Raw genomic sequence first — 13,492 nt, 5'->3', positions numbered from 1 at the left:
ATGAGTTAATTAGACTAGATAATCTCTTGAAGATTCCCCTCAATTCTAAACTTACAATTTCATGGAATACTTAAAACAACTTTTTTAATATGGAAAATTTCAAAAAGACATAAAAAGTAGAGAACAACATAAGGAACCCTCAAGTACCAAACATTCTGCTTCAACACATGTCCAATTTTATTTTACCTAAACCCCTACTTACTCACCTTCTTGCTCCCATTGTATTATTCTGAAGCAAGTCCTAGACATCATATGAAATACATTTTAATGATTCTCTTGAAGCAAAGATAGTTTACAAATAACATATCAGGCAAGTTAGTCTCTCCACTTATCCTGGATACCTTCTCTTACTGCAACTGTAAACACTGTCATTTAACTTGGCATTATAGGATGCTAAGTATCACATGCTGAACCCAGATATAATCAATAAAGGAGGACCTACCTTTTTTTATTTGGCCATGCCACATGGCTTGTGGGATCTTGGTTCCCCGAATAGGGATTGAACCCAGGTCCTCAGCAATGAAAGCATGGGTTCCTAACCACTGGACTGCCAGAGAATTCCCAGGAAGGGCTACCGTTAATGAGCACTTGCTATCTTCTAGGTATTACTGTGCTGTTTTATTTATCTATTACTGTGCAACAAATTACACCAATATTTTGGAAACAAGAAACATTTATTATCTCATAGTTTCTGTGAGTAAAGAATCCAGGAGCAGTTTAGCTGGATTTTGGTTCAGGGTCTGTCAAGAGGCTGCAATCAAATTGTTGGCTGTGGCTGCAGTCATTTCAAAGCTCATCTTGGGGAGGATCCACTTTTGAAATCACTTACAAGGCTGCCTGATGACATGCTAGCTGGCTTCCCCCAGAGTGAGCAACCCAAGAAGGTGAGAAAGAAAATCCAAGACTGAAGCCCCAGTCTTTTTTATAACCTCATCTTGTTAGAGACATCTCATTGCTTCTGATGTATTCTGCGTGTTAAAGCCAGTCAGTAAGACCACCCCACAGTCAGTGGAAGGGGATTACGCAAGGGCATAAACCAGGAGGCAGGGATCATTACCAGGGTAAGCTATAATGAATGAGAGGCCATCTATCACATATGCTAAGTATTGATTACTGAACTGGTCTCTTTGATAATTATAGCTTATTATAAATTAATAAATGAGCTTATTTATGAACATCATTCCACACACTTTACAGATGAGTAAAATTAAGTAACCTGCCTAAGGACAGAGTAGAAGAAAGTGAGGGAACCATGATCTGATTTATTTCAGTCATTCATCAAGTACTTTTTGAGAGCCTATCATGTACTTGATACTCTGCTAGGTACTGGGGATTTGGAAGAAAATGTGACATGTGAATACACACAAGCTATCACAGGGCTGTTCATGAGAATGTAAATTGGTGCAGCCACTGTGGAAAACAGTATGGAGGTTCCTCAACAAACTAAAAGTGGGATTACCGTATGATCCAGCAATCCCACTACTGGTTATATATCTGAAGAAAACAAAAACACTAATTCAAAAGATACATGCACCCCAATGTTCAAAGCAGCACTATGTACAATTGCCAGGATATGGAAGCAACCTAAGTGGCCATCAACAGATGAATGGATAAAGACGTGATACACACACACACACACACACACACACACACACACACACACAGTGGAATACTACTCAGCCATAAAAAAGAATGAAATTTTGCCATTTGCAGGAACGTGGATGGACTTAGAGGGTATTATGCTTAGTGAATTAAGTCAGATAGAGAAATCTGACAATAGATAATGGTAACAAATGCTATATGTTATCACTTATATGTGGAACCTAAAAAATAAAACTAGTGAGCATAACAAAAAAAGCATAGTAGTATAAAGGTCTTTGAATATTTCTATGAAAAGCAATGTTTAGGAGTTTCTGAAGACAACAACTAGGAAGATGAAAATAATGTGGCTGCTGCAGCACTGAAGATGTCTGCCTAAAACATCTTGCTTATTTTAAGAAAAATTTCAATGTTTCCATTCAACTCCTTTGCACTGCTGATCTGCAGAAGTCTGCAGAAATTGACCATGCCCAATCTGATGTCTGTATGCCCCTCTTCAGTGGGCTGATTCTTTTATGCATTCTTGTATCTATACAGACTCAATGGAAACTGTGATACCATCACGAAAACAATTATGATATATGTTATGCTATGTTGGGCTCTCCAGCTCCCTTCCCACTTTTTAGACAGTAAATATGTGTTAAAAATTAAGAGGAACTTATTTTAGCCCTGGGTCCATAAGAGTGCAGTTGAAAAGGCTGCTGCTGACTCAAGGACTTTCAGACTTAATAGCTACCTTAGACAAAAAATTAGACCCCAAACATACAAGTTCATTCTATGAAATTTTGGGTAGAATATGGCAATGGAAATGTATGGTAAATCTATAGGACAATTAAAATAGTGAAAAAAAATTAAAGACATCCTTAAATCCTACACTGCAAATTGAGAAAAATTTCTCAATCAAATGGAAGAGATATACTGGTTTCTTCCATTTTTCATTTCTGTGGGTGCAAAAAACTGTGAAAAGAGGGAAAAACCCCTCAATCTATGACTGTTAATAAAATGTACCCATTACAAAATCTTGTAAATGATTTTAAACTATTAATTAATTTGCCCTTGAGAAAGGAAGGACAAGAAGTCAACAAGCTGAATTCTGAAGTATTAGTTCCTTTCTAAACTTCGGTCCAGATGGTCACTGTCAAAGACTGGTTTCCACTAGGCTCAGAATGACTCCAAACTATTATTAAATAAGACATTTTTTGTTGCTGTTTCTTTCTACTGAATCAATTCTTACTGCTAACGTGGTCAGGGAAATAGTTTCTGCTATTGGCTACAAAATTTAAACTATCCATATATGCAATAAACTTTGGAAGTAAGTTGACAACAGGACCCTCATGACCGAGGTTTAATCTCATACTTTTCAGCAAAAATACAGATTTAATAAGGAGAGAGTAATTCTCAGGAAAATGATCATTATGTATGTGAATACTCATCGTTAGTGCACAAATCTTGCCAATTCTAATTCTGACCTGCCATGGAATCTGTGAAGTCACTCGCCAGGTTTTTTTGCCAGGAGGTAAAAGAGTTCTCCTAATTTGTTTCAAACCATTTGCTTCTTCCTGAATAACTAGTTGTTATTTTTCCATGTATATATAATTACATATATATAATTATTTCAAAGCGTAGTTAACAATATCTCATAAAGTTTGCATTAAGGGAACGGACCATGCACGCAGCCGTGTGGATAAGGAGGCTACAGTTATTTAGGAGGCCTGAGAGGACTGATTATTTAAACAAGCAATTTCCAAGTACCGAGTTCCCATCCCCAAATCTCTGCCGAGGTAGCCACACCGAGCGCGGTCAAGGACTCTGAAGGGCCGCTGCAGCCAGGAAGGACTTAGGCAAGCCCCAGTCGGCGGGTCTCTCTACTGCCTGAGAGGCGCCCTGTCGTACGTGGGAATTCCAACTCCCATCCTGGGAAGGAAACTTCTCATCCAGAGACCTGCATCTCTCTCAGCACTGTCCTCAGTGACTTTGACGGACTCGGAGTCCCTTTCCTCGCCTTTGAAAAACCAGAAAAGATCAGCCGCCACCTGCTTGAGGCCAAGGCAATAAAGCCGCACCACAGGCGAGTCTGAGAGCCGCAGGAAGGGGTGCAAAGCAGTACCTTGAGTCCTTTCTCCCTGGCTCTGTTTCTGCTCGGGACCCGCCGCGCGCACGCGGAGGCGGGGCTCACGGGCTGTCGGCACTGGCACCCCCGCGCCCTGAGGGTGTCGCGGCGGGGTGCGTGGGGGAGGGGAGCATTGGCCGTGCGGCCTCGGCCCTCCCCGGGGGCGGGGCTCGAGCGCTGCCCCGCCCCCGCGTCCTCCCTTCCCCACCCCTCCCCCACGCCTTTTTTCCACCGCCCCCGCAGTAGGAAAGGGAGCGGGAGGGGGGAAGGAAAGTGCTGTTCTGTGGAAAGGGGCGGAAGGAGAGGGAGAAAAAAAGAAAAAGGGAACAGAAACATGGCCGTCAGCTGTCGGGGCAGCAGTGCAGCACGCAGCTCCTAGGCAACCCGCCGCCCGCACTACCGGCCTCGGGTGAGCCGAGGCGCCGGCGCGAGCTCGCGCTCCCGGCTGTTACCCCTCGTTGCAAGCGGCGCCCCTCGAGACCCAGCCCGGGAGGCGGCGCAGGCGCAGAGCGGCGGTGGTGGCGGCAGTGGCGGCGGCGGCCGCCAGAGCAAATCCCCGGCCCTTCCCTGTCGAGGGCGCCCAGGCCCGAAGCCGGCGCTTTCATGCCCCAGGAAGGGGCTGTGCCCGGGTGGCGCTGAAGGAGGAGCGGGCGGCAGGTGAGTCTGCGGCGGAGGGCCTTTCGCGGAGGAACCCTGCGCCGCCCGTCATCTAGACCCGCGCTCCCGGGCCGGGTGGGCGCTGGGCAGGTAGCAGCTCGGAGGGCTGGGTTCCGAGGGCCGGCGTGCAGGGGTCGCCGAGAAGGCGTAGAGTGGCCTGGACTGGCATTCTCGGCCTAGTTTCTCTGCGGTTTCCGGGGGCGGGGAGTCCCCGGAGCCTGCGGGGTGTGATGGGGGAGAGGCCGCTCGGGAAGGGCCTCCCCGTGCCGCCGCCCCGGCTGCGGAGAGCCACTGCGGTGGAAGGAAGCGCGAGGGGTCTGGGCCTTCGGGACCGCCGAGGAGACTGCCGCCTGGGTGGGGGGCAAGGGGCGTGGACCGGGGTACCCGAGGGGGTTGGGGGCCAGGGCGGGGAGAGAACTGGGGACCTGGGCAGGTGTCTCAGGTGAATTGAGGACATTTCCTCCTCCGCCTTGCCGTGGCGGATCCTCAGGGCTTCTTTGTTGGCGATGACTTTTAGGAAGGCAGGTTTCATTCAACTCCGAGTGACTAAACCAAAAAACCAACTAATGAACCCCTATTGCTGACTCCAGTAAAGAGCTGTAACTTTTCTGCATTGAGGATGCTGTCATCTATTCCCCTCTCCTTTTCTTTTTCTGCTTCATAGACCTTTTCCTTCTCGAAGATCGTACTTCATCAGAATACATAGGAAATGACCCAGTTTTTAAATAGTACTCCCCCTCCTTCCTATTAACTGTTTGTTTCACACGGGAAAATTTAGGGCAGTTACCGAAGTTACTTGTGTAAATGCGAGGGAAAGAGTCATCTCCAGTAATGAACCCTAAGCTGTGTGTTTTTGCTTCAGAGAAATTGTCAAGCATTGTAGTCTGGGTAATTGATTTACTGAACCTGCTTAATTGTGTGCAAACTCGTGTTAAGATGTTCTCCCTAGACTCTAATTTATCGTAGGAGTAGGTTTTCCCTTCCGGTCTCAGTTTAGAAGGCGAAGGATGTAGTAAGGAGAGAATGTTTGTGCTAAGGAGGTAAGTTTTCAATAAATATTTGATTTGAGGTGATCGTGTGTATTAAGCTATCTGAAATGCAGAGAACTGTAGGATTTTCTGTGTACACGTGATAAGAGAAAAACTGGTTGTAAAAGGAAAAATTCATTTCTGAGCATTGAAGGATACCTGTTCTTTATCAACGTTACCATGAAAAAAAAAAAGTTCTCTATTTTATTTTTTGCCCTGTTCTTTGTGTTACTGTTAAAAATTTGATAAACTGCCTTCTTGGTGTGAGACTGGAACTCAGAAATGAACTTAGATTTGTATTCATGAGGTTAATCTGCCTCTGGTACAGACTTGCTTTGACTCGTTTTTCTAGTAATGGCAAACTCAATCCACACTTTCCCCTCATTGGTATCCCCTGTGGCCATTTTGCTAAATAGTTGATTGGGATTAGGGGTCTGTCTTGTGTATTACTGATTTTACTGAACTGATGATATGGCAGTTAACTTTGGTCATAGTACCTCACTTAGTGTACTGCTGTTTAGACTTGTTAATTTGGATAATGGAAAAGGTATGATGTTAGACATTTTTAAGTTGTGTATTGGAGTCATTTATTCTTGTGTAATTTGTAAACGAGCGCATTCTGTCGTTGAGAGTAAATATAGTATTTTGTAGTATAAACTCGAGCTTTCAGCTGGAGAAATTGGCAGTAGAGTTGGTGTGTGGAGACTGTTCTTAAAACGCAAATGTTTTAAATTACAAGGAACTGCAGTGGTGTGTAAGCTGTAACAATTCATGGTGCCAGATTTGGAAGGTTATTTGGCTGAGGCGCTGCCTATAAAGAAACATGTTAAGTATCTGCAATAAAAGCTAATTTGTAGCTATAGACAAGGGATTTTGCATGATAAATAATAACCCAAGGAGGCACCTTTGCTTTTCTATATCTCAAGTTGAGACCAAAACATCTCATATTTTTATTGGAGTTTCCTGCCAAGACAAATATTGATTTTGCACTGGTTTTACTTCTCAGTTTGAAAGTTAGGTTTCAGTCTTATCCTTGCAACTTAAGTACAGGTTGTAAAGTAAAAAAGCTGCTGAGTCAGAGGCAGGTTGTTTCATTTGGTCTTTTTGATTTGCAAATGGAATTTGTTTTAATTTGTATTTCCAGTATAATGTATCTGCTGAAACTTAGTAAGGGCAAATAAGCTTTCATAGTACATGAATTAAAATTTTATCTTCTCTGTGCTGGTACCACAAGTTGTACCTCCTTTTTAAGATTGTCAGTTTGACAGACTTGCAGTGATGGGATGCCTTGTGGGAATTGGAGATTACTCTAAAAGTGTTAAAACGTGGGGAATGAGTTTACATAGTATAGCTGGTGTAAAAGGGTAGGTCTTTAGCATCAGATTGTAGGAAATTCCAAAATCAGATAACTTTATTATTTGAAATTTAAAACTTAGTATTTTGTGGGAAAAAATTAGGTAGTTTTTAAACTTAAAGTTTTTGTTTAAATTTATGTCAGTACATAATACTTACATATAAGTAAGTAAATGTAATACAATTCTCTTCATGTACTATTTGAAAACTAACTTTTTAGTGGAAAAGAATATAACATGATTAAGAGAAATTCAAAAGAAAGAAATGAATTCTCCCTGCTTACATTTACAATTTTCTGTAGTCTAGTTCTGTTATACTTCTATTATATATATATATATATATTTTAAGTAAGGTTTTCTTTATTATTTTTATTATTTTTTTGGCTGCGTTGGGTCTTCGTTGCTGCGCGTGGGCTGTCTCTAGTTGCAGCGAGCGGGGACTGCTCTTCGTTGTGGTGTGCAGGCTTCTCCTTGCGGTGGCTTCTCTTGTTGCGGAGCACGGGCTCTCGGCGCGCGGGCTTCAGTAGTTGTGGCACGTGGGCTCAGTAGTTGCGATTCGCGGGCTCTGGAGCGCAGGCTCAGTAGTTGTGGCGCACGGGCTTAGTTGCTCGGCGGCACGTGGGATCTTCCCGGACCAGGGCTTGAACCTGTATTCCCTGCATTGGCAGGTGGATTCTTAACCACTGCGCCACCAGGGGAGTCCTCTATAGTATATTAGTATAATACTATACTAATCCTGTCTATACTTGCGTATAATTCTGTGGCTAATGTTCATACAATTGTCTTTTTAAACATAATATTGTAATACATATTGCTATATTTTATCATTTTGTAGTAGTCCAAAGTTGTACTGTCACAGTTTATTTAACCATTACTCTTTTATTTTTTTGAATTTTATTTTTTATACAGCAGGTTCTTATTAGTTATCTATTTTATACATATTAGTGTATACATGTCAATCCCAATCTCCTAATTCATCCCACACCCGCCCCCCCCCCCCCACACTTTCCCCTCTTGGTGTCCATACGTTTGTTCTCTATTCTGTCTTTTAATATTTTAGTAATTCCACTTTTTCAATCTTAAAATAATGCTATAATGAAATCTTTTTGCTAGTATGATGGTCCAAGCCAAATTAAACTTTTGAAAATGTAAACATTCTTTGAACTACTTCCTTTGCAGTGGATCATGAGGGCTCCTACAATATGGTATTTGATTGAGAACTGAAAGCAAGGTGAAAACTGTAGATGTGCATTTGTGACTTGAATTCACTGAATAGGGATTAAAATGTAAATTTGTAATTTTCTCTTACTTGCTACAAGTTTCTGTAATAATTCTATTAATTTTATTTTTCAATATAATAAGTAATATTCATATATATATATATAATTTATTTATTTAGTTTTTTTGGCCACGACCTATCTTAGTTCCCTGACCAGGATTGAACCTGCAGCCCCTGCATTGGAAGCACAGAGTCTTAACCACTGGACCACCAGGGAAGTCCCTAAAATTTTTAATTCTTATGGTAATATTGTGGGGCATAAATATTTCTAAGAGGACCGCATTTCAACCAAATTTAATATTTAAAAATCTAGATTTTTAATTATTTGACTTATGGAAGAGTCATTTTATAGGATTTTTTAAATCTTTGAAATATTTTAAAGGATTCCTTGAATCTAGTTTGTCATTGTGTATGCTTACTTTAGGGATGCTTAGATCCTAAAAGCATAAATGTTAGGAGTCTCTATTTTTTAATTATGCAAAAAAGTCTTTGTTAAATAGGTACTGTGCTATCTGCTAGGGATAAAAAGATGAATAACAAACAGTCTGTATATTAAAGTCTAGTAGAATAAACATCATAGTCTTGTAGGTAAGCATCATAACTACCACATCATGACAAATCTAGAATAGAGCAAATGATGCTATAGGAGCAGAGAGAAATACCTAAGTGTGTTTGGTGTGTATTAGAGGTGCTTTACAGAGGAGACATTTGATTTAAAACTCAAAGATGTGAAAAGGCACAAAGTAATGAAAGCATGTGGTGGGTTTTATTAAGATGCAAGTAACTTAGTGTGGGGCCACAGGTAGTTTTGGAGGGAAGTGGGGCATAAGCTGGAGGGGTAAGTAGGGGCTGTGTCATGAAGGATCTTAAAAGTCAGAAAGGAAATTAAGACTATACATTGCAGGGAACAGGGAGCCATTTAATAATTTTAAGCTGTTAAATATCTTTGGCTCAGTTGTGAAGGATGGATTTGGGAGACCAGCTTGAGTGAGGCTGCAGGTTCATCAGCTAGGAGGTCTTGTAGGCATCTAGATGAGAATTGAGAACAGCAGTGGTAGGGATGGAAAAAAGTTGATAGAATAGAGAACTATACAGACATTTTCCTCTGGTTGAAAAGCCCTATCTCTGTAGTCTTATTTTCTCCTTGCCTACTGTGCACCTGCCACACTGGCCTACTTTTAGATTCCTTCCCTTAGAGCCTTTATATGTACTCTTCCATTTACCTGTTACTTTTCTGAGAGGTCTTTCCTGATCACACTGTCTAGTTAGCGAGATCAGGTGTTATCATAGCATCTTGTTATTTTATTCTGTAGAGTTTAATTTTTCTTTCTTCCCTTCCTTCCCTCCCTCTGTCTCTTCCTTTCTTCATATTAGTCCCCCTTACTGGGTTGGAGGTTATGTGAGATGTGATTCCTTTTAATTAATTAATTAATTTATTTATTAACCGTGGGTTGGTTTCTGGTCTCTCTCTGTTCTGTTGGTCTAAATGTCTGTCTTTATACCAATACTGTATTGTCTTCATTACTGTTTCTTTATAGCAAGCCTTGCAATCAGGTAGTGTTTTTCCTTTACCATTGTGTTTTTATCAAAATTGTTTTGGTTATTTTATATCCTTAGCATTTTCTTATAAATTGTAGAATAAGAGTGTCAGTTTCTACAATAAGCCTGAAAGGGAGAATTGACATTTTAATAATAGTGAGTCTTCTCATACTTTAACATGGCATATCTCTTTTTTTTTGCGGTACGCGGGCCTCTCACTGTTGTGGCCTCTCCCGCTGTGGAGCACAGGCTCCGGACACGCAGGCTCAGCGGCCATGGCTCACGGACCCAGCCGCTCCGCAGCATGTGGGATCTTCCCGGACTGGGGCACGAACCCGTGTCCCCCACCTCGGCGGGCGGACTCTCAACCACTGCACCACCAGGGAAACCCGGCATATCTTTTCTTTATTTAAATATCTTTAGGGTTTTTTTTGCAGTGTTTTGTAATTTTCATTTTATAGGTATTGCTCACATTTTGTTCAATTGATTCCCCAAGTATTTCATGTTTTTTGATGCTAACTATTGTCAATGATACTTTTTTTTTTTTTTGCGGTACGCGGGCTTCTAACTGTTATGGCCTCTCCTGTTGCGGAGCACAGGCTCTGGACGTGCAGGCTCAGCGGCCATGGCTCACGGGCCTAGCCACTCCACGGCATGTGGGATCTTCACGGACCGGGGCACGAACTCGCGTCCCCTGCGTCGGCAGGTGGACTCTCAACCACTGCGCCACCAGGGAAGCCCAGTGATACTGTATTTTAAATTTTCTTTTTCAAAATTGTTTCTTGATAGTATATAAAAATGCAATACAAAGTTGACCTTGTATTCTATCTTACTGCATTCACTTTTCAGTTCTGGTAGCTTTTATGTGGATTCTTTAGGATTTTCTTAATACATAATCATCATGTCTACAGAAAAAGCCAAATTTTGCTTCTTCATTTCCAATCAGTATTCCTTTAGTTTTTTCTTGCCTTATTGCACTAGCTAGATTAGTGGTCTTCACTAGAAATAATGTAAGCCACATGTGTAATTTTGAGTTTTCTAGTAGCTCCACACTAAGAAGTAACAAAAATTAAATTTCATACCTTTAATACATTTTTTATTCTACTACGTCCAAAATATTAACATGTGTTGTAGTTTCTCTAGGGTAGCCATAACAAATAACCACAAATCATGTGGTTTAATTAACAAATTTATTCTCTCACAGTTCTGGAAACTGTAAGTCTAAAATCAAGGTGCCCACTCTGAAGGCTCAGGAAAGAGTCCTTCATTGCCTCTTCCTACTTTTGGTGGTTATTGGCAATTCATATATATAGGACTGTTTGGATTTTCTGTTTCTTCTTATGTCAGTTTTGGAAATTTGTGTCTTAAAAAAATGTCCATTTCATCTACGTTGAAAATGGAATGAAAGTGTTTATAATATTTCCTTGTTAGTTTTTAAATGTCTAAAGGATTTGTAATGATGTACTTTCTTTCATTACTCATTGGTAATTTCTGCCTCCTGTTTTTTTTCTTGATTTAGACTCATGGATTTCTATTGCTTGTCCATTTTCAATTTTACTGATTTCTCTTCTTTTAATTTTTTCCTCTACTTACTCTTGGTTTAATTTGCTTTTCTTTTTCTAACATCTCAAGGTGGACACTTAGATTACTGATTGAAAAGCTTTCCTCTTTTCTAATATAAGTAATAATAAATTTAGAAGAATACCCTTCTAAACATTGCTTTAGCTGCATCTCACAAATTGATTTCTGTTATTTTCATTTAGTTCAAAATATTTTCTGATTTCTCTTACAGTTTTTTTTTTTTTAAATTTTTTGCGGTACGCGGGCCTCTCACTGTTGTGGCCTCTCCTGTTGCGGCACACAGGCTCCGGACGCACAGGCTCAGCGGCCATGGCTCATGGGCCCAGCCACTCCGCGGCATGTGGGATCTTCCCAGACTGGGGCACGAACCTGTGTCCCCTGCATCGGCAGGCGGAGTTTCAACCACTGCACCAGCAGGGAAGCCCTACAGTTTCTTTTTTGATTAATGGATTATTTAGAAGAGTGTTGTTTAGTTTTGAAATATCGGGGAAATTTTATAAGATATCTTTCTGTTATTCCAAATTTCATTCCATATTCTGTATGTTTTATAGTCTTTTATAGTAAGTCCCCTGCATACAAATGAGTTCTGTTCCGAGAGCACGTTCACAAGTCCAGTTTGTTTGTAAGTCAAACAAAGTTAGCCTAGGCACCCAACTAACACAATCAGCTATATAGTACTGTACTATAATAGGCTTATAATACTTTTCACACAAATAATACATAAAAAACAAACACAATAAATAAAGAAAACATTTTTAATCTTACAGTACAGTACCTTGAAAAGTACAGTGTACAGTACAACAGCTGGCTTACAGGGGCTGGCACCAAGTGAACAGGCAAGAAGAGTTACTGACTGGAGGAGCGAGAGGACGTGGGAGATGGTAGAGCTGAAGGATCGTCAGCAATAGGGGATGGAGGGCAGGCTGCAATTTCATTCATGCCTGACGTTGATGGCACAGGTTCTGGTTCCTTGCTAGATTCAGTTCTATCTACCCTCTTGAGAAAACGTTCCAGTGATGTCTGGGTAGTAGCTCTTTTTTTCTGTCATAGATGACACGGCAGCACTGGATTGCATTCTGAACAGCTGCTGCAACCTTCGTGTACCGTTCTATGTTTGAGTCCTATGCCTCAAAAACTAACAGTGACTCCTCAAATAAAGAAAATCCCCTTGCCATTTCCTGCGTCATCAATCTCTTCAGTTCTTCAGTTACTTTTTCTTCCTCTTGTCTCTCTTCGTCCTTTCTCTGGGCCTCCAATTCCATCAGGTGTTCATTAGTAAGCTCCTCATGTTGCACAGCAGCAGTACTGTACAGTAAAGTACACAAAAGCACAACCACTTGTAGAGGATGCAGGCACATGATGATGTACGCCAGATACTTGAAATAATTTACGTGATTGGACATGTAAACACACGTTCATGTCTTTGAAAGTTCGAAACCTGAATGTTTGTATGTATAGGGGACTTACTGTAAATTTATCCAGGCTTGTTTTATGGGCCAGCATATGGTTTATCTTGGTGAATGTTCTGTGTGTAGTTGAAGAGATTGTGGATTTTTGCTGTTGTTGGATGGAATGTTCTATAAATACTAATTATGTCAAGTTAGTTGATAGTGTTCTTCAAATTTTATGTATCCTTACTGATTTTCTGCATACCTGTTTTATGAATTACTGAATGAGGAGTGTTGAATTCTCTTTAATTATGGATCTGTTTATTTCTCCTTTAACTTATCAGTTTTTGCTTATATAATGCTCTCTTGTTAGATCTGTACATGTTTAGGATTATGTCTTGATGATTTAACTTTTATGTTATTATGAAATGTTTCTCGTTATCCCTGCTCCGAAGTCTACCTGTTATTAATATGGCCACTCTAGCTTTCTTATGATTAAAATGTACATAACATATATTTTTGCATCCTTGTACCTTTTCAAAAATACTTTACTTTTTAGAACAATTTTAGATTTACAGAAAAATTGAGAATATAGTACAGAGAGTTCTCTATACCCCAGACCCAGGTTCTTAACATCTTATATTAGTATGGTATGTTTGTTACAATTAATGAACCAATATTGATATGTTATTATTAACTAAAGTCTATAGTTTATTCAGATTTCCATAGTTTTTAGCTAATGTCCTTTTTCTGTTCCAGGATCCCATCCAGATACCACTTTGTTACATTTAGTTGTTGTGTCTCCGTAGACTACTTTTGGGTGTAACAGTTTCTTAGATTATCCTTGTTCTTGATCACCATGACACTTCAGAGGAGAACTGGTCAGGCATTTTGCAGGATTTCCCTTTATTGGAATTCTTCCAATTTTGTTTTTTTTAAGGTTAGATTATGAGGAAGAT

The 13,492-nt window shown here is 40.5% G+C and overlaps 1 protein-coding gene and 1 long non-coding RNA gene across 3 annotated transcripts in view; one reads left to right on the top strand and one right to left on the bottom strand.

Annotated features, from left to right (window-relative positions):
* Window positions 1–3,831, bottom strand: part of LOC307189242 — a 29,477-nt gene extending 25,646 nt beyond the window's left edge. Inside the window, exon 1 of the long non-coding RNA XR_013829127.1 lies at window positions 3,707–3,831. This is a non-coding gene — a long non-coding RNA (uncharacterized lncRNA). The remainder of the gene's footprint in view (window positions 1–3,706) is intronic.
* A 126-nt stretch (window positions 3,832–3,957) lies between these two features.
* Window positions 3,958–13,492, top strand: part of DENND4C (DENN domain containing 4C) — a 128,530-nt gene continuing 118,995 nt past the window's right edge. For both annotated transcript variants that reach the window (XM_079926087.1, XM_079926086.1), the window contains exon 1: window positions 3,958–4,366. The gene's annotated coding sequence lies outside the window, so the exon portion shown is untranslated. The remainder of the gene's footprint in view (window positions 4,367–13,492) is intronic.

The sequence above is a fragment of the Stenella coeruleoalba genome, assembly GCF_951394435.1.
Source record: "Stenella coeruleoalba genome assembly, chromosome: 7".
NCBI lineage: Eukaryota > Metazoa > Chordata > Mammalia > Artiodactyla > Delphinidae > Stenella > Stenella coeruleoalba.
Note: the sequence above shows the minus strand (reverse complement) of the source record. Positions and strands in the feature narration are given on the sequence as shown.